The sequence below is a fragment of the Coenobita brevimanus genome, chromosome 111, assembly GCF_032717465.1.
Source record: "Coenobita brevimanus isolate Jiangsu-jjx chromosome 111, ASM3271746v2, whole genome shotgun sequence".
Lineage (NCBI taxonomy): Eukaryota > Metazoa > Arthropoda > Malacostraca > Decapoda > Coenobitidae > Coenobita > Coenobita brevimanus.
Genome location: NC_137064.1, coordinates 9,023,457 through 9,045,467, shown reverse-complemented (window position 1 = coordinate 9,045,467; position 22,011 = coordinate 9,023,457).

The following is a 22,011-nucleotide window of genomic DNA, read 5'->3' as shown; positions in this document are numbered from 1 at the left end:
TACTTCTTCCTTGGCCCATGCCCCACCCTTCCACAAAATTTCATCATAATCCATTCATAACTTTCTGAGTAATCCTGATAACAGACAAACTGACGCACAAACAAACCAACACGGGGTAAAAAAAAACCTCCTTGGCGGTGATAATAATAATAATATAACACCACTGTTGTGGCGGGTTATAATGATAACATGATAAAAGAATAATAATAGCAACAAGAATTAGAACAACTGGAACAACAACAACAACAACAACAACAACAATAATAATAATAATAATAATAATAATAATAATAATAATACTGTAATAATAATAATAATAATAATAATAATAATAATAATAATAACAATAATAATAATAACAATAATAATAGTAATAATAATTATAATTATAATAACAATAATAGCATCAACAACAATACAAATACTACTAATAACAATAATACCAGTAAAACGCCTTTGTCGGCAAGGTACGAGCAAGGCCATTTAAATACTAAGGCACTGAAATGTCGCCTTATGCCAAGAGTATGCCTAGAGTATTTTGATGGCTATCCACCTACCAAGTTTCATGCCTTTACGACAAACTGTCTGGCCTGTGGCCCTCAACATGCTGCACTTGGCGCGTGTCACGTGCCAAGTGCAACGCCGGGGTGTGATGAAACCTGCCTAAAACAAATCTTAAAGAATGGGACTATCATATGATATAAACCACACAGTGATCGGCCTTGTGGTTACTGAGGTGTAAGCTTCTCAAAAGCATTACGGTCGGGCCGGGTTGGGACACTCACATGTAAGAAAATGCCACTATTTGGCGAGACACTCACGGGGGCTTCGCCTTCGCGAGTAACTAATACTAATACTCAAAATAATAATGATAATAATAATAATAATAATAATAACAGTAATAATAATAATAACGAAAATAATCTCAATAATAATAACAGTAATAAGAATAACAAGAATAACAGCAAGAATTACAAGGTTAATAAAAACAACAAGAATAGAACAATAACAAAAAGAACAACAAGAATAAGAACTCCAAGAAAAACAAGAACATCAGCAAGAATAACAAGAACAAGAACATCGAGAACAAGAACAAGGAGCGATGCCAAGGCACGGCAAACCGGTCCCCGGCAGTCATTTTATTGCTGACTATAAACACAATAGGATATCTAATCAAAGATGTCACATACCATATATGGAGTAAATTAGGTGAGAATTGACGATTTCATGCCTATTTGAAACTTTAGGCCGACCAACCTGACATTGACCCCCCTACCGCTAACTAGGGTGGGGACCCCTCTAATGTAATGAGACATGGTACAGGATGCAGGTTTGAAAGATGCACCATTAGGTTTTGGTTTCATGTCGATATGTCGAATTTAAAAGGAGTTACAGCGAAAAACTCTTTTTACCCATCCCCGTTTTTTCACATTTTGGGGGCCTACAGCCTGAGCCTTGGCCCAATTTGATCCAAAATTTAATCAGGTGATCAGATATCATCGCCCATCATCCCTGTAATATAATTCATAATCGCACCAGTAGTTTTCACGTAAAGTTGTTAACTGACAGACAGACAGACAGACAGACAAACAAACAAATAGACAAACCGAGTGAAAACAATACCAGGCCCCGAACCCCTCCGAGCGGGGGCGGGTAACAAGAAGGACATGAACGACAAGAACAAGAACAAGAACAAGTATAGTAAGAACAAGAACGCCAAGAACAAGAACAAGAATGACAAGAACTTGATCAACAAGGATAAGAATGACAAGGACAAGAACAAGAACAAGAACGACAAGAACAGGAACAAGACCAAGAACAACAAGAACAGAAAAAACAAGAACAAGAACAGGAATAACAAAAACTAGAACAAAAACAAAAGCAATTAGAACAAGAACAAGAACAAGAGCAAGAATAAGAATAAGAACAATGACAACACCAATAATACTAATCATCATCATCATCATCATCATCATCTGGACCTCCTTTCCCACCCTAGGGCAGGGTGAGGAGTAGCGACGTCCTGACAGCCTAAGTTTGCCCAATCCAATGGGCCACGCTTCCATTCACTCATCATTCAAGACCCCGGAATCCTGGCTCTATCTGATACGCCAAAAACATTCACCACGTTCCGTAGCTTCACAGAAACATATCCGATACAGTCATTCCGGACGCCGTCGCAATAAAAAGGAGTACCAAAGCCCTGATCGTGCACTTCTTCTCACAGCATTCATCCAGTCAGCTCGGTCTCTTGTCAGTTCCCCTAGCTTCACCGACTTCCATACCTCTTTTCCTCAAATTTTCATCCACCATATCTTTCCACCTTCTCCTTGGCCTACCTCCTCTCCTCCCTCCTTCAAATTCGCTCAGATATACCTTTTTCCCCACTCTATTATTATCCAGTCTCTCCCCATGACCATACCATTTCAGTACACTCTTTTCGATTCTGATATCCATAGACTTCCTCACTCCACATCTTACACGAATCACATTATTTCGTATCCTGTCCACTCTTTTTACTCCACATAAATTCCTCAGCAGTCCCACCTGCATTGCTCTCACTCTTGACTTTTCATACTCATGCCACACCATAGTTTCACATCCATATTTTAAAGTTGGCACTAACACTCCTTCATGTAAGCCTCGTGCAGCTGAAACACTCAAGCCTCTGTTTCTTATCAAGGCCTTTATAGCACCAGCTACTTAACTTCCTTGTGTCACTCTACTTTCCACTTCTTTTGCACATTTTCCCCTCTTTTCTATCACTGTACCCAGATATTAGAACTCTCTCACCACTTACAGTCTCTCTCTCCATTCACATCACACTGGGATCTCAGCAACCATCACTATACTCTTTTCTACATTTACTCTCAATGCACGACGCTCACAGACATCAGCAAAACTCTGCACTAGTCTACCAAGTTCTTGTCTGGTATTTGCAAGTAGCACTGCATCATCATCGTACAACAAATTTGAGACATTCTCTCCAGCACCATTCATTACCAACGCCATCCCTCTCTCTATTGCTCGTGTTTTTACTTCTCTCATCACCCCATCCATTTATATATTGTAACAACCATGGGGACATCACACAACCTTGTCGCACGCCCACACCGATCGTGAACCATTCACTTAGATGCGCAATTACCCTTACACATGCTTCACTACCATCATAAAAACTCTTGACGGCACCTAGCACCTTACCATCTACACCAGTGGTGCACAACTGAAAGTGGGTTGAGGGCCAAACTCCTTCCTGGTGATGTGCTCGAGGGCAAAAAAAAAAAAAAAAAATGTCATATCTAAACATTTTTATTAGGAGCATGAACCACAAACACAAACATATATAATTCTGGAAAAGGGATGGACAACCCGGTGTTAGGACTGCCATCTTTCAAAAATAAAGAAATAAATTAAAATATATTTCTTCCTTTTTTTTTTTTTTTTTTTTAGATAACACAGAACATATCCAACTTACATACAACTTACTGTAACACATTTCAGCTTACAAAGAAAACACACCCAACTTAGAGTTTGTTACCCCTAAAACCATTGTTCTGAATTCTGTTCTGTTCTGAACGTGTTAACATAAGAACTACATAAAAGTTGCAAATTTCTTTTAAAAATCTAGATATTTGAAATAATTTCTGGTCAGGTGTCGAGAGCCACATACAATGTCTCCGCAGGCCACATTGGCCCGCGGGCCTGCATTTGTGCACCATTAATCTACACCATTCATTCGTAAAACTTTCCACAAGCCTTCTTGGTCTACTTTGTCGTATGCTTTTTCCAGATCCATTAATGCCAGAAACACCTTACAGTCCTTCTCACAAGCCTCCACTATCGGTCTCACTGCAAATATTTGATCCACACATCTTATTTCACTCCAAAAGCCACCCTGTTCATCACTCGCTATAGGCGTTCTATTTTATGAAGGCAGTTTGGGTGGGGCCACCTAAGACCTCACACCACTTGCTCTGTTGCCACATCACTGCCACCACACACGTGTAATTACGCCTGCTTACCTCTCTCGCTCCCTCTCTCTCCTATTTTAAGTTAGTAACCACTTATAAATGAATTTTAAATACTCTGTATAGATGTAATTAAAAAAAATATAGTATAGTATAAATTCCGTAAGACTTGTCAAGTTGCTTTTGCGACGTTGTCAAGTGGAGTGACACGAGAGATAGCCTTGCGTGTGTGGGTCATACTTGATCAATCTCCCGCCATGGAACCTTGCCCATCAAAATTCAGAACAAGAGAAAAAAATAAAGAAAAGAAAATTAGAAGTAGTTAATATAAATATAAATATGAGAGAGAGAGAGAGAGAGAGAGAGAGAGGGAGAGGAAGGGAGGAAGGGGGAGAGAAGCACGTGTGTGGCGGCGATGTGGAAACAGAGCTAGTGATGTGAGGTCTTAGAAGGCCCCACCCAAACCGCCCTCATAAAATAGAAAGCCTATCGGACTTTTGATATCTCATATTTTCTCTTTAATAATTCTTCCATATACCTTCCCTATCACTCTCAATAAACTTATATCACAATAATTCTTGCACTCACTTCGCTCACCTTTATATTTGTACAAGGGTACAATCAAAGCCTTTTTCCACTCTGCTGGCACAGTTTCACTCGTCCATGCCTTCTTACATATTTCCAGCAAGCACTTCATTCCGCTCTCTCCACTACACTTAATCATCTCTGCATAAACCTCATCAATTCCAGCTACTTTCCCATTTTTCATCCGCTTCACAGCGTTCTTCACCTGTGCGAGTGTCACGTTTCCTGACACTGCATTCCTTCTCTGCAAATCCCCAAAACCAATCATGTCAGCAGTCGCTTTGCTCTCTCCATTCCCATTCATCAGACTTTCAAAACGTTCTTTCCATCTGGTCCTTACTTCATCCACATGGATTAATAATCTACCACTTACATCATTCACACTTTCACATTTTCCGCTGTCCAGAACAGCTTCCTAGTTTCAGATTAATTTACGTCCATTTTTCTTCCTAGATCTTCATTTACGTTTTTCTTTTTCATCTTCACTGTAGTCGATTGCAGGGAGTCTGACGAGTGACGCACTGATTTTGCCAGCTGAGGGCTGGTGAATATGGTAACACTGCGCGATGCTGCAGGGCGGTGATTGGCCAATTTCCGTCGTGTTTGAACGTGCCCCAAATTGACTTTGTATTCCAACCAATGCCCTCAGTGATTTGCAAGATACCGGATTATAGAGATACCAAAAAAAAAAAATCAATGATATCGTTAATGATAAATATGTGCCTTCAAAATTATTAGAGGTAAACTTGAACGACACTGATAACAAAACTAAGTAAAGTCGCAAGTGGACGCATACGGACAACAGTCAGTGACTGATTTGTTTAAATTCGTTTCATTATGTTTGATTTCGTTCACACTGCACACGGTTTTATTATAACAGCATAGTTCAACTGTTATTTTCTCATGTGGTTTTCTAGTATCTTACTTTTCTTTCTTCCACCATTAACAAACATTCGGTTCATTCTACAGTGACGTAATCCATTGCTTTCCCGGCTCCTCTCTGTCGAGGGGACAGGGATACATCATGGTTGAGGAGAGGGAGCATGGTGGCCAGGGATAGTGTGTCCATCTGTATGTACGTCTTTCATGATACTCATTAAAATTTTCAGGAAAATCAAACACCAAACTTGTTAATGTAAGAAACAATTTTACTTAATCTGACCATGAATACAAACAAATACAGATTTTTAAAGCTACTGTTACCTACGAAGGCAATGAAAATGTGTATGTATACTATATATACTGAGAACAGCATGTATTTTTTCTTCCAAGAAAAAAAAAAAACAGTATAAAGGAGAGCCAAATTCAAGATCCGTTCATTTCGAGATGCCTGGACACACTGCGTTTGAAAGACTGGAGATCATAGAAAGACTGGAGACAGTTCCTGAGTTGACCTGTTGCATAAATGAAGGACTGGGAGTAAAGGATGACTCTTGCATTAGAGAGTTGGACAGAAAAGGGATGAGAGTTTGTTGCTAGACGGGTGCTACGCCGTCGTAAAGGAGGAGGGATCCAAGCAAGCAGTTCAGAGGAGCAGTGACCATTGAAGTAGTGATAGAAGAGATACAAAGATGCAACAGTGCAGTGAAGAGACAGAGGATGGAGCGAGCCAGTAAGAGGAGGAGAGTTAGTAAGACGAAATCCTTCGACTCCACCCTATTGATAAGAGCTATACCGGTATGTGGGAAACCTCCCCACACATGAGAGTTGTACCCCAGTAAGGTGTGTGTGTGTGTGTGTGTGTGTGTGTGTGTGTGTGTTTATACTAATCATAATAATAGAAGATATGATAAGCATATCTAGGGTAAGGTTGTGTATTAGTAGATGAGGTAATGAATGACATGGTGCAGACTGTAGACTGTGACACTGTGTAGTAATGGTGGGAAAAACATTCGAGCCTTCACAGGACCTCGGGACCTCCTTGCTATGAACGTCTGAATTCCCGCTGCAGTAGCTAACTGCGTCCGTATGCGTCCAGTTGAGACTTTATTTAATTTTGTTATGACTATCGTTCAGGTTTATCTCTAATAATTTAAAAGGCACATATTTATCATGAGAGGTATCATTGCTTTAATTGGTATCTGTATAATCAAGTATCTTACAAATAAATGAGGGCATTGATTGGAATACAAAGTCAAATTGGTGCACGTTCAAACACAATGGAAATTGACCAATTACCGCCCAAGAACACCACGCAGTGTTACCAAATCCACCTGTCCTCAGCTGGCAATATCAGTGCGTCAGACTTGAAACTGACTATAGTCTCTTTACGTGCTTCTTGCTCTCAGTATATTCAGTTCTTATTTCAATTGAACCCCTGTCCTGTAACCACTCTAACCACTTCTTCCTCTTTTACTATACTGCTCTCTTAACTCTTATCCTACCATGCCATCCTTTCTTTTTTGTTGTTACTCTTGCCACACCACACACCACTTTAGCATTCCTAACTAAGCAATCCCTATATGCATTCCACAGACTGTCCGGATCCATTTCATTCCAGTTCACTGATTCTAAATCCTCCATTACTTTAGTCCTGTATTCATCTGTCATTTCTTTCATCCTCAGCATTTCGACTCTCAGTCTTTCCCCCTGACTGCTCCTCTCTTTCCTGGTCCACCTCACTCCTCTGAGCTTGATCTTGCTTTTTTTTTTTTTTTTTTTTTTATGTGTCCGACTCTGGGCATAGGCTTCACAGCCTGCACTCAAGGCCCAGTAGTCCTCCTACATACCATTCACCTCTACATGTCACCACTTCGGCGCTAACACCCACCGTCCATATTGAATACATGCTAGGGCTGTCTCATACAGGACTGGTGTATTGGTATTAGCGGGGGTATTTTTACGACATGTCGGCGGGACTTCTGGTAGATCAGTAAAGTCTGATTTATATGAAATTCAAATCCTTAAACTGATCCCTGCCCCAGCCGGGATTTGAACCTGGGTCCGTTAGGACTGCAGGCCACCTCTCTACCGACTGAGCCACCGCCTTACCACAATCATGCGATCTGACAGACCTCCACATTGTCCTCTCACTGCCCTTGTATCAGAAACCACTCCCAGCATTGACCTCTCTATGAGCAAGTAATCAATCAGGCTCCTTTCAACGCGATCCCCGTTCCCTCTATACCATGTATATATATGTACATTATTATGTTTTAAATATGAGTTATAAATGCACAGCCTCCTTTTCTGACACATATCCTTCAGTCGCTTCCCATTAACATTTACTCCTGGTACTCCATTACAACCCATAATGTCATCCTCAGGACCAGTGCCTACTCTTCCATTCATATCGCCCATTAAAATCACTGTATAACTCCTGGACATTTCTCCCACTGCCTCATCCACCTCATCCCAAAGCTTTCCCTTTCTCACTCCTGTCATCACACGGTGCATACGCTACAACCACAGCCACTTTCACCTTCTCAGACTTGAACTTGACATATATACATCTCGAGCTGACACATTTGTAATCTCTCATTCCACTCTACCACATTTCTTTCATCAACAAAGCAACTCCTACCTTGCATCATCTTCGCCCATTCATGCCCGATCTTACACATTTCACACCCTCCCACTCCTCCACTCCACACCCTTTCATCTCTGTTTCACACAATGCCATCACGGCATATTTCGCACTCTTACACACGTTCACTACTTCCACTCTCTTGCATTCCTCATTCACACCTCGCACATTCCACATGGCCATGCGAATCTGCCCATTTGGTTGGGTCCTGGGCAGGTATTGGGCCCTCCGAGGCTCTTCGAAACATATGCCATGATTCAGTGACTTAGATAGGAAAATCTAGGGGACATTTAACCCAGCCAAAAAAAACGTTTATTTGGTTCCAACCTAGCATAATAAATAGTTTCCTGGTTACACCAGATGTAACAATAATAATAATAGTAGCAGTAGTAGTAGTAGTAGTACAGTAGTAGTAGTAGTAATAATAATAATAATAATAATAATAATAATAAATAATAATAATAATAATAATAATAATGGTTATTATTATTATTATTATTATTATTATTATTATTATGGTTATTATTACTATTATAAATAATGGAAGGAGGTGAAAAGGGTGCGAAAGGGAGAGTCTGGGAAGGAAGAACGAGTAAAAGCAGAGGATGGAAGGATGTTAATTGAGATGGATGCAGTAAGGAAGAGATGGGCAGAGTATTTTGAAAGATTGTTAAATGTAGAGGAGGAAAGGGTGGCTGAGATTGTGGCAGATAGAAGGGTGCAAGGAATAAATGTGTTGGGAGAGTTGAATGATTCTTTGATCACGAAGGAGGAAGTGGAGAAGGCAGTAAAGGAGATGAAAACAGGGAAAGCTGCAGGTATGGATGGGTGTGCTGTGGAATGCCTGAAGGGTGGTGGAGTGACTATTGTTGACTGGTTAGTAAGATTATTGAATGTGTGCTTTGAGAAAGGTATGGCGCCAATTGACTGGGCAAGTGCTTGTGTGGTCCCGTTGTATAAAGGCAAGGGTGATAAGTATGAATGTACTAGCTTTAGGGGTATAAGTCTGTTGAGTGTTGTAGGTAAAGTGTATGGTAGAGTGTTAATTATGAGAGTTAGAGAGGGTACAGAGGGAGTGATTAGTGATGAGCAGTGTGGCTTTAGGAGAGGGAGGGGATGCGTTGATCAGGTGTTTGCTGTGAGACAAGTGTGTGAAAAGTATTTAGCGAAAGGCAAGGATGTGTTTTGGGCATTTATGGATTTAGAGAAAGCGTATGATAGAATTGATAGGGAGGCTTTGTGGACTGTTTTAAGATTGTATGGACTTGATGGTAGGTTACTAAAAGGGGTGAAAAGTTTTTATGTAAATAGTAGAGCGTGTGTAAGAGTGGGAAATGCTGTGAGTGATTGGTTTCCCGTGAGAGTGGGGCTGCGACAGGGATGTGTGATGTCGCCTTGGTTGTTTAATATTTACATGGATGGTGTTGTAAGGGAGGTGAATGCAAGAGTTTTAGGTGGTCTGAGTCTGGTAAATGTTGATGGTGGACAGTGGAATCTGAAGCAGCTGCTGTTTGCAGATAATACTGCACTGGTGACTGATTCAGAGGAGAGATTGAGACAGTTGGTAGAGTTTGGAAGGGTGTGTGAAAGGAGGAAATTGAAAGTAAATGAGAATTAGAGTAAAGTGATGAAGTGTACGAGGTTGATAGATGGTAGGGGGATGAATATAGTTTTGAATGGTGAGTTGCTTAGGGAAGGTAGATTGTTTTAAATATCTAGGGTCACATGTTGCTGTGGATGGAAGAATAGATGCAGAAGTGAAGTTTAGAATAAATGAAGTAGGAAAGGTGCTGGGAGGAATGAAAAAAGTGTTTAAATGTCGTTCGCTTAGAATGGATGTAAAGAGAAGGCTGTATGAGGGTGTTGTGGTACCGACTGCGTTATATGGGGCTGAAACATGGAATATGGGTGTAGCAGAGAGGAAAAGTTTGAATGTAATGGAGATGAGATGTCTGAGGAGTATGTGTGGAGTGACGCGTATGGATCGAGTGCGAAATGATGAAGTGCGAAGGAGAACTGGAGTTGTTCGGGAAATGGCTGGTAGAGTTGAGCAGAGGGTGTTGCAATGGTTTGGGCATATGGAGAGAATGGATAATGAGCGATTGGTGAAAAAGATAACTAGATCTGATGTGAGAGGTGTAAGACTGAGAGGAAGACCACGAATAGGATGGATGGACAGTGTGAAGAGAGCGCTGGATGCGAGAGGGATGTCTGTTGAGCAAGGAAGAGTGGCTGTGCGTGACAGAAATAAATGGAGAGAAATTGTGAATGAATAAGTGATGACGCAGCCCTGAGGGGATATTCTCCCGCATTTGGTCTGATCAGCTAGTCAGGTCAGGTGCGGGTAAGGGGATGGGTCTGTTATGATGTGGCAGGGGTAAACCAGTTCTGCTGTCGGGCCCTGCTGTGGATGTCACTGCTTGCATTGCGCAGTTGACCCTTGTGCGGTGTGATGCGGTGAGGATCTGTCCGTTCTCCCCTTTGGGGCTAAGATGCGAATGAATGTGTTTGAATGGATGAGTAAATGGAGAGTGAGTCGTCCTGTCTCGGCTACCTCCCTTTCCTTGGGGGAAGCAGCCTAGGTATATAGATAGATAGATAAATATCATCATTATCATTATTATTATGAAAGTTGTTGTTGTTGTTCATCAACCTGGACTCTGTCTGATTGAGCAGACTCATTAACCGCGGCAAGCAGCCACTCTTGCTGGGCCATCCTATGCAGTGAACCGAAGTTCCCTTACTGCTGCCAGTGCCTCATCACAGCGAGGCATGGGGAAAAGTGTGAAGGTTTCATTTCTGAATGGACGCCGCATTTGGATCTACACCCAGTTAGCAGGGGCACCATATCAGGCTCCACCCCGTAATATGGCTATAAGGCTACCACCCAGCGTCGTTACTGGTTTCCTGAGTTACGGGAAACCATTAGGCTTGTCATTCAGTGTTATCTGAAGCGGGAAAGAAGAATAAAAAGTGACAGGAAGGAAAGGCAGAAGCGGGAAGAGAGTAGGGCAAAGAGACAGATTGAGAAAGGGGAAGGAAGAAACAGGCAGGACTACAATCAGATGAGTAGATGATAGTCGTCATGATCTACCACCTATAATTATAGTAATAAAAAATAATTTAAAAACCTCACAGACCGCATTCCTCCGTCAACGTCCATAAAATATATGATTTATTGCTGTAATTCTCCCTTCCTACTAGACGAATACTTTCTCGGCATCACAGTCAGTTAATTCTACTGTCTTAGTCTGCCCTGTTGCGCAATATGAGAGAGACTTTACCTCCTCCAGCGCCAACAGAATTTGATTAACTCTTGCATCTGGATCCAGATCCCCCTTAAAATATAATCAACTCTCCCTTGACTCACTGTTCAACTATCCACCAGATTTCATTGAAATCCGGTAACAACTTTATATAACACACAAACAAATAGGCAAGGGTTAACACATCACCTCATTCCAAATTCGTTGGCAGAAATAATAATAATAATAATAATAATAATAATAATAATAATAATAATAATGATGATGATGATGATGATGATGATGATGATGATGATGATGATGATGATGATGATAATAATAATAATAATAATAATAATGATATTAGTAATAATAATAATAATTAGTAGTAGTATTTTTATTATTATTATTATTATTATTATTAATGAAGGTGGGAACGCCCATCATCCACTCACTCGGTGTAGGGATGCCTTATGGTCTCTACACTGAGTGACAAGCCAAATGGTTTCATGTACCCTGGAAACCATATCTACGCTGGGTGGTAATCATATAACCGGGTTATTGGCCGGGTTTAGTGTCCCCCAGATTTCCCTATCTAAATTCACTTTATCATGGCATATGTTTCGGAGAGCCTCGGAGGGCCGAATTCCTGCCCAGGGCCCAACCAAATGGGAAGATTCGCATGGCCATGTGGAATGTGAAAGGTGTGAATGAGGAATGCAAGAGGGTGGAAGTGGTGTGTCTTCAACAGTGCGAGATATGCCGTGATGGCATTGTGTGAAACAAAGATAAATGGGTGTGAAGTGGAGGAGTGGGAGGTGTTAAATGTGCATGAATGGGCGAGGAAGATGCAAGGAAGGAGTTCCTTTGTTGATCAGTGAAGTGTGGCAGACTGGAATGAGAGATTACCAATGTGTCAACTCGAGATGAGAGATTACAAATGTGTCAGCTCGAGATGTATGTATGCCAGGTTCAAGTCTGAGAGGATGAAAGTGACAGTGATCGTAGCGTTTGCACCATGTGATGACAGGTGAAAGAGAGAATGATAGGTTTGGGGATGAGCTGGATGACGTAGTGGGAGAAATGCCCAGGAGCTATAAAGTGATCGTAATGGGCGATATGAATGGAAGAGTAGGCACTGGTCCTGAGGATGACATAATGGGTTGTAATGGAGTACCAGGAGAAAATGTTAATGGGAAGCGACTGAAGGATATGTGTCAGAAAAGGAGGTTGTGCATTTGTAACTCGTATTTCAAACACAAACACGCACATGAAAATACGTGGTATAAATGGAAAGGGATCGTGTTGAGAGGAGCCTGATTGATTACGTGCTCGTAAAGAGGTCGATGCTGGGAATGGTTGCTGATACAAGGGCAGTGAGTGGACGATGTGGAGGTATGTCAGATCATATGAGTGTGGTGTGTAAGATCAAGCTGAGAGGAGTGAGGTGGACCAGGAGAGAAAGGAGCAGTCAGGGAGAAAGACTGAAAGTCGAGATGCTGAGGATCAAAGAAATGGCAGATGAATGCAGTTGGGGAAGAGCTGGAATCAGTGAATTGGAATGAAAGGGATCTAGACAGCTTGTGGAATGCATATAGGGATTGCTTAGTTTGCAATGCTAAAGCGGTGTGTGGTGTGGCAAGAGTAACAACACAGAAGAAAGGTACAACATGGTGGGATGAAGAGGTTAAGAGAGCAGTGGAGGAAAAGAGGAAGAAGTGGCTAGAGTGGTTACAGGATAGGGGTGCAATTGAAATTCGATCTGAGTATACTGAGAGCAAGAAGCACGTAAAGAGATCAGTGAAGAGGAAAAAGAAGGAAGTAAATGGTGATCTAGGAAGAAAAATGAATGCAAATTACTCTGAAAATAGGAAGTTATTCTGGAAAGAGGTGCGGAAATGTAGAAGTTACGGCAGAAAGAAATGTGAAACTGTGAAGGATGTAAATGGTAGATGATTAACCCATGAGGATGAAGTAAGGACCAGATGGAAAGAACGTTTTGAAAGTCTGATGAATGGGAATGGAGAGAGCAAAGCGACTGCTGACGTGATTGGTTTTGGGGATTTGCAGAGAAGGAATGCAGTGCCAGGAAACGTGACACTCGCACAGGTAAAGAACGCTGTGAAGGGGATGAAAAATGAGGAAGCAGCTGGAGTTGATGAAGTGATTTCATAGATGATTAAGTGTGCTGATGAGAGCGGAATGAAGTGCTTCTTAGAGATATGTAAGAAGGCATGGATGAGTGAAACCGTGCCAGCAGAGTGGAAAAAGGCTGTGATTGTATACCACTACTAAAATAAGCGTGAGCGAAGTGAGTGCAAGAATTATCGTGGCATAAGTTTATTGAGTGTTGCAGAAAAGGTATATGGAAGAATTATTATAAAGAAAGTAAGAGAGATATCAGAAGTCCTAGTGAGTGATGAACAGGGTGGCTTTAGGAGTGGCAAAGGATGTGTGGATCAAATATTTGCAGTGAGACAGATAGTAGAGGAGGCTTGTGAGAAGGGCTATATTATGATGTTTATGCATTCATGGATCTGGAAAAAGTACACCGTCACCTTGATAAAAGAAACTGAATAAGTCATTTTTTCTGCTTTTTCGGGAAATCGAAAAAAAAAAAAAAGTCACATTTTCTCAATTTTCATATTAAATCAATGTTTATCCATTCACACCCTATACCACTCACACCCTAGACCTGACAAAGGCAACTATACCAGTGGGTGCGCCACATGAGGATGAACTGATTTAGGCAAATATCCAGAAATCGCCGAAAAATGACAGGCAGTTTTTTTTTTTTTTTTTTTTTTTATGAGGGTGACGATGCGACAAAGTAGACAGAGAAGGATTGTGGAAGGTTTTGCGCAGGTACGGCGTTGATGGTAAGCTGCTAGATGCCGTCAGGAGTTTAAATAATGGTAGTGACATATATGTAAGGTAATTGGGCATCTACAGTAAGTGAATGGTTCACGATCAATGTGGGCTTGCGACAAGACTGTGTGATGTCCTTATGGTTGATCAATATATAGATATGTGGATGGGGTGAGGAGAGAAATAAAAACACGAGTAATGGAGAGAGGAATGGCGTTCGTAATAAATGGTAATGGATGGAATATCTCAAATTTGTTGTATACTGATGATGCAGTGCTACTTGCAGATATCGAGCAAGAGCTTGGTAGACTAGTGCAGAGTTTTGCTGAAGTTTGTGAGCGTCGTGGCCTTGAGAGTAAATGTAAAAAAGAGTATAGGGACGGTAATCGAGAGAGAAGGTGACTCCCAGTGTGATGTTACAGTGAATGGAGAGAGACTGAAATTGGTGAGTGAGTCCAAATACTTGGGTACAGTGATAGAAAATAGAGGAAAATGTGCAAAAGAAGTTGAAAGTAGAGTGACACAAGGAAGAAAAGTAGCTGGTGCAATGAAGGCCTTCATAAGAAACAGAGGCTTGAGTGTTGCAGCTGCACGAGGCTTACATGAGGAAGTGTCAGTGTCAACTTTAACATATGAATATGAGACTATGGTGTGGCATGAAAATGAAAAATCAAGAGTAAGGGCAGTGGAGATGGGACTGCTAAGGAATGTATGTGGAGTACAGAGGGTGGATAGGATACGAAATAATATGATTCGTGAAAGGTGTGGCGTGAGGAAGTCGGTGGACACCAGAATCGAAGAGAGTGTCCTGAGATGGTATGGTCATGTGGAAGAATGAATAACAAGAGAGTGGTGAAAAAGGTGTACCTGAGCGAATTTGAAGGAGGGAGGAGGTGAGGTAGGCCAAAGAGAAGGTGGAGAGATATGGTGGATGAGTGTTTGAGGAAGAGAGGTTTGGAAGTCGGTGAGGCTAGGGAACTGACAAGAGATCGAGCTGGTTAGATGAATGTTGTGAGGAGAAGTGCATGATCAGGGATTCTAGCACCTCTTGTGAGCATGGCAGCGTCCGGATTGACTCAATCGGATACGTTTGTGTGAAGCTGCAGAATGCGTTGAATGTTTTTGGCATATCCGGTATAGCCAGAATTTCGGGGGCTTGAATAATGAGTGATTGGAAGCATGGCCTATTTGGATTGGGCAAGTTTGTGCTGTCTGGACATTGGTACTCCTCAACCTGCCCTTGGGTGGGAAAGGAGGTCTGGATGATGATGATGATGATGATTATTATTATTATTATCATTATTATTATCGCAGCAGCAGCAGCAGCAGCAGCAGCAGCAGCAACAACAACAACAACAACAACAACAACAACAACAACAACAACAACAACAATAATAATAATAATAATAACCACAACAACAACAAGCATTCAGGACACCCGTGCTCAGCAATTGGTCCAAGAGCCGAATATCTGTCTTTGCCCTGTACCCTGATCTTCGACCGTTACTCTCAGGTTCGAATTACTTCATCCTTGATAATCCCTTATCCCTTTCACCAACTTTGGTCAGATGAACACTGAGCAGACTTTCCATACGACCTTGGTCTTTGACCTTTTCCTGTGGCCCAGACCTTTGCCTACTGGTATATACAGTATTCTCAAAATGAAATCCATTTATTCTTGTTTTATTGTAATCTCCTGCATAAAGTGTACTCTACATAGGATATAAACTGTTTAGGTTGACCTTGCCATGCGATCTTGGCCTTTGGTCTACTGTTCTCATAAAAAGTCATTCTCTTGGTGAGCCAAGTTCAAGTGTGTGCTGAGGACAATCATGCGATTGCATATTCATGAGATTCTGCGATTGTTTATGCTCTTTTTTTTTTTTTTTTTTTTTAAGATCTGTAGATTATATTGCGCAGTCCATAGTTTTTCTTCTTCTGCCTCTCCTTTAAAAAATTACGTGGTTATTCTCAGTAACAAACATGGCGGTTTTACTATCTTTTTCTTGCGTGTCAGTCGAAAGGTGTGGTGGGTCTGGAGTGTCTTCCTATTTTCTGTATTTTTCATTAATGTTGCTTAGATATTAGTTTTCATTTTTCTCAACACATAAGCTCTTTATGGCCCTATGGGCTTCCTATCACCTGCACTCCCTATGTACTATCACGAGCATTAGTTTCTTTACCCCCGCCCCCTGGCGAGAGCGGAGTCCTAGTCCCGGTTGGAGACGGGCCATGCATTCGAATATTAACTGGTCCGTAGTAGTCGAAAATGTTTCATGGGATTTGGTGGGGCTCTTTTCCCACAATATTACCCTCATCTCTCACCGCCATAAACAACATGGAATTAGTTATTGTTTGTAAAGTGATTCCCACGTGTGTTTCTTTCAGTGTATGCATTACTGTTTATTTGTAATTCTCTGTATCGTTCTAGGTCCTCTTTCAGCTCATTTCCGGTCTGATACTCTAAAGCATCTGTCTTAGGCGTCCTACTTTCGAACCACGAAGCTCATTTCACAGTGGCAGTGGTTAACAAGAGGATGATATACGAACATCCTTTAAACTTCGTTATAACTATTCATGCCAGCGTGAAAGATGTTGAGTCCGAGTGAACGACTCTGTCGTACTGAAGCATATCTGATCATTGTGAACAGTCTGTGTTCGTTCGCCTGGTCCGTCTCCAACCGTGACTTCGACCTCGCTATCTTCAGGGGGGTAAAGAAACTAATGCTCTTGATAGTACTCTGCCCATTCATCTACCAAGTTTGAACCCAATTAGACAAACAGTTTTAGTTAGTTTAGTTATTTTGTTCACTCACAGACTGACAGGTCCAAATCTGACCTTGCCTTGTGACCTTGATCTTTTACTGACTAATCTCAAAACTGAATGTCTTCATTCTTCTTTCTCCCATAACCCGTCCACCAAGTCTGGTTCAGATTGGGTCAGAATTTTGAGCTGGCCTTGCTGCGTGACCTTGGCCTTCGACCTTTCCTTGTGAGCTTGACCTCTGTTCACAAAATCGAATTCATTCATTCTTGCCTTAAACTTGACCCTTCCACTAAGCTTGGTCTAAATCCGATACACTCTATTTAAACAGGCGTTGCACTATGACCTTAACCTCTGATCTATTGTTCTTAAAACAGTGACTTCACCTCTTGGTTGATTCTCAACCATTCCACCAGCTTATATTAAAATTGGGTAAAAATTATATGAGTCATTTTGTTAACAACACACAAACACGCAAATCGAACTTTTACTTTGTCCTGTGACCATAATGTTTGGCTGATTGTGGTCAAAACTGAAATAATTTAGTTTTGGTCTTACCCATTCCCCAAAGTTCCTTCTAAATTGGATAAATGAATGTTTGAGTTCATATTGCTAAGTCAAAGTTTCACCTAGTTAACGTTTGATCTAACTCTGTGACGTTGGTCTCTGACCTGTTGCTCTGTAAAACAGTAAGCCTCTTCTTGGATTGTCCCTCCATCCTTCTCCAAAGTTTGGTTAAAGTCATATGCAAAATACTGAGATATTCTGTTGATAAACACAGACTTACCGAAACACGCGCGCGCGCACGTACACACACACACACACACACACACACACACACACACACACACACACACACACACACACACACACACACTGATCAAAGCGACACTATCTCGCTTCGCTAGTGCGGGTGCAGTATTAACAAAAATATCAATATAGAGTACTGAGAGTGCAACGCCCACGATATCACCAACTCGTCTGAAGGTCAAACATTTGACTCTGCCCTGTGACCTTGACGTTCGACAGATTACCGTGCTCTCGAATCGAATTATTTCATTCTTGCCTAACTCATGACCCTCCCACAATTTTTGGTTCAAATAAGATCAAATTCGTTTGAGTTGACCTTAATCTTTGAACTTTCCATGGGACCCTGACCTTTGCCTGATTGCTCCCAGATCGAATTTCTTTATGGTTCTTTTATCCTGAACCTTTCCACAAAGTTTACCCAATATGGAATTTAAAAATGTTTTTAAGTTGACATTGTCCTGTGATCTTGACCTCTGACCAGTTGTTCTTAAAAAAAAAAAAAAAAAAAAAAAAACTTCTTGAGTGATACTCAGTGATACTCAGCTCTTCCACCAAGTTTGATCCAAGTCTGATCAAAACTGTTAAAGTTATTTTGTTCCAACATAAACACACGGGTCAAACTTTGACCTTGCCCTGGGTCTTTGGCCTTTAACCCATGATTCTGAAAACAGTAAGTCAACTTCTTGAGTGATTCTCAACTCATCAATAAAGTTTGATCCATATCAGACCAAAACTGGTTTAGTTTTATTTGCTTACAAAAACACTCATAGAACTTTGCGCTTGCACTATGATCTTGACCACCTGATTGCTCTCAAAACTGACTTCCTTTATTCTTGTCTCAACCCTTCCCCCAAGTCTGGTTCAAATCACATCAAAACTAACTTTATCTTGCCCTGTGATCTTGGCATACTGTATGACTTCTCCCTGTGGCTTAACTTTTGACTGTTTTCAAAGCAGAATACCCTATAATTATATCTTAGCGTTATCCACAATATTTAAAAAAAAAAAAAAGTTTAATTTTGACAAAATAAATCAAGTTGACCTTGCCCCGGACCCCTGACCTTTGATGTACTGTTCTTAAAATTATTAGGTGTACTCCTTGGCTGACCCACTACCTGTACATCAAGTTTGGTGAATACTGGCTCAAACTTTTTTTTTTGGGGGGGGGGGGGAAACCACACACATCGTTCCAAATTTGACTTTGCCCTGTGACCTTGAACTTTAACAGACTGTTCTCAAATAAAGTTGCTTTATTCTTGCCTGACCCTCAACAGTTCCACCAAATTTTGTTCAGACTGAAGGAAAGTATACAGCAGATGACCTTGTCTTGTGACGCTGGATTGTAAATCCCCGTGACCATGACTTTTGACTGAGTGTTGTACGAGTAAGCGAAGGGATGTTTTGTTGCTGGTGCATCTGTGGACTCCCTGAGTTAGGCTGAGGCCAGCAGACCTCTTGCAAATTGTGCTCGAGAGACGGTTCAATCCGTAAACAATGTACTCGTGACAATGGGCAACACACCCTGAAAGAGACTGTATGAGAGTTAGAGATCAACTACGCGCCGTGGGTGTAACATCTAAACTACTAATAAAGTATTCAGTAGTAATACGGAGCCTTTAAGATCAGCCTCAAATCCTGATGTAAATCTACGGGCCCATATCTCACACTGTTCTCAAAATCATTTTCTTTTTCTTTTTTTTAATCTATTCTTGCCCTACTCTTCATCCCATAGTTAAAGGTTGGTCTAAAATGAATTAAAAAAAAAAAAACTGTTTATGTACCTTACCATGTAATCTTGGCCTTTGACCTATTCTTCTAAGAGACAGTACGTTTGTTCCATGACTGACCCTCAAACTTTCCTTGAAGATTGTCTAAAACTGGATCAAAACTCTTTTAAGTTATTTTAACAATAACACACAGAAGTCGAAAAATGACGATAACTTGTGATTCTTGCATTTTTCTCATTGCCCTCAAAATTGAGGCACTTCATTCTTGTCTTTCTGTCAACCCTTTTACATAGTTTGGTCTGACCCGGATTAAAAGTGTTAAAGTTGACTTTACCCTGTAAGCTAAACCTTTGAACATTTTCTGGCCTTCGACCCATCCATCAAGTTTGGTTAATATCGTATGAATTTTTAAATCCTTTTTTCAACGAGCACACACGCATAGACTGAACCGTTACCTTGCCCTGTGACCCTCATCTTTGACTTATTGTTGTCAAAACTGAATCCCTTCACTGCCATACTCTCAACCCTTCTGACAAGTTGGGTCAGAATTGTATAAAACCTTTAAAGCTGATTTTGCTAGCTCAGGCTTTGCCCTAGCCCCTGTACACATGACCTCTGACTTCTTGCTCTGAAAAGAAAAGAGCTTTACTCCGTAACTGACCCTCAACCATTTCACCAAGACTGTTTAAAATTGGATAGAAACTATTTCACTTTATAATGCCGTGTGACGGGGACCTTTGAGTTACTGTAAAAAAAATAATAATAATAATAACAGGTCAGCCCTACCGCGTACCTTAAAACCTTCTGTCAAGCTTGATTCAGATAATATCAAAAGTGTTTTAATCATTCTCTTAAAAAACAGACACATGATTCGAACTTTGACCTTGCCCTGTGACCTTTACCTTTGTTTGATCACAAAATCGAATCTCATTGTTCCTGCCATACCCGCAACGTTTCTATAAGTTTTTGTCTGATTTGGACTTTTTTTTTTTTTACTGACGTTGCTAGGTCAAACCTTTACCAAGTGCTGTTACCTCGACCTTTGGCTTAATCTCAGAAAAAATAAGTCAGCCCCTTAAACTGCTCACGTTAGTGAAACACACACACACACACACACACACACACACACACACACACACACACACACACACATACACACACACTATGCGTGCGTCTTGACCACAATATTTCCCAGCTCTCTCAATATCAAGCGAGGGTATAATAATAACACAAGCTCCCTAACACTTAACAGATGTGGTTATGGAAGCCAAAGAACTGCTGTTGCTGCTTCAGTGTGCGCCAAGGAAGCATCATCCTAATCATCATACATCTGGTGAGTGCTTAGGCAATCCTTTACAACATTCTATATTGCTCTTTTTACTTTCTTCATTTTAAACTGTAAATCTTTTCCTCAAAAGCCACCATAAACTGACGTCTTTCTGTTCATTCATTCTAAGCTCCTTTCTCCATGTCCTTATCATTCATTGAAGTTGCGCTCTCTGGAATTAATTCAGTAGCGCATGAAATCAATGGTCAACTAGCCAAATCCCCATCAACAATATTCACACCTACCGTAAATCGCACAGAGACCTTGAGCTCTTTTTCAATATTGATTGAACTTGTGTAGTAGTACCCAGAATACAGCATTGATATAAATCTATTCTACCCCCATATATATATATATATATATATATATATATATATATATATATATATATATATATATATATAGTTATTGCCAGACGCCATAATCCCGTAAGGGGTGGCCATTTGACTATGAGTTATTTGTTTTACGGGAAGGGGCACTACCCCTCCACCAACCCACCTGTTGACACGTAGGGAGAATGTATGGTTTGGTTATATGGTTACCACCCAGCGTTGTAAATGGTTTCTTGGCTTACAGGAAACTCTCTCTCTCTCTCTCTCTCTCTCTCTCTCTCTCTCTCTCTCTCTCTCTATATATATATATATATATATATATATATATATATATATATATATATATATATATATATATATGGAGCCTCTGTGGTACAGTGGTAAAGAGTGCGTTTTCGAACACTGAAGAAAGAGGGTTCGCGCCCCGCCAGGGTAAAAAAAACTTTGGGAGCGTTCTTCTGGCCACGTACTGCAATGGCGTACACAAGGCGTGCTGTGGTTGAACCAGTGTCGCATACTATAAAGTATGCTTGCACCCAGTCGGCTTGCACGGGCCAATTACATTGGTTCACAGACTACACACACATCCAAAGCCATTCCAACACAACAGTTACACTTACAAGCACTTTTCACCCTTCATACAATCTCTACTAGACAGCCTAAGCCACTTGGTAGAGATACATTGGCTATAACGTCCCCACTTCGGTAGGGATAGGCCGGTCCTGCAGTGGAACTCAAACGGCTGATGAGATGAGATGTGGGGAGGCGGTGGCTGAATCGGTAGAGAGGCGGCCTGCAGTCCCAATTGATGCAGGATCAAATCCCGGCTGGGGCAGGGAACAGTTTAAAGATTTGA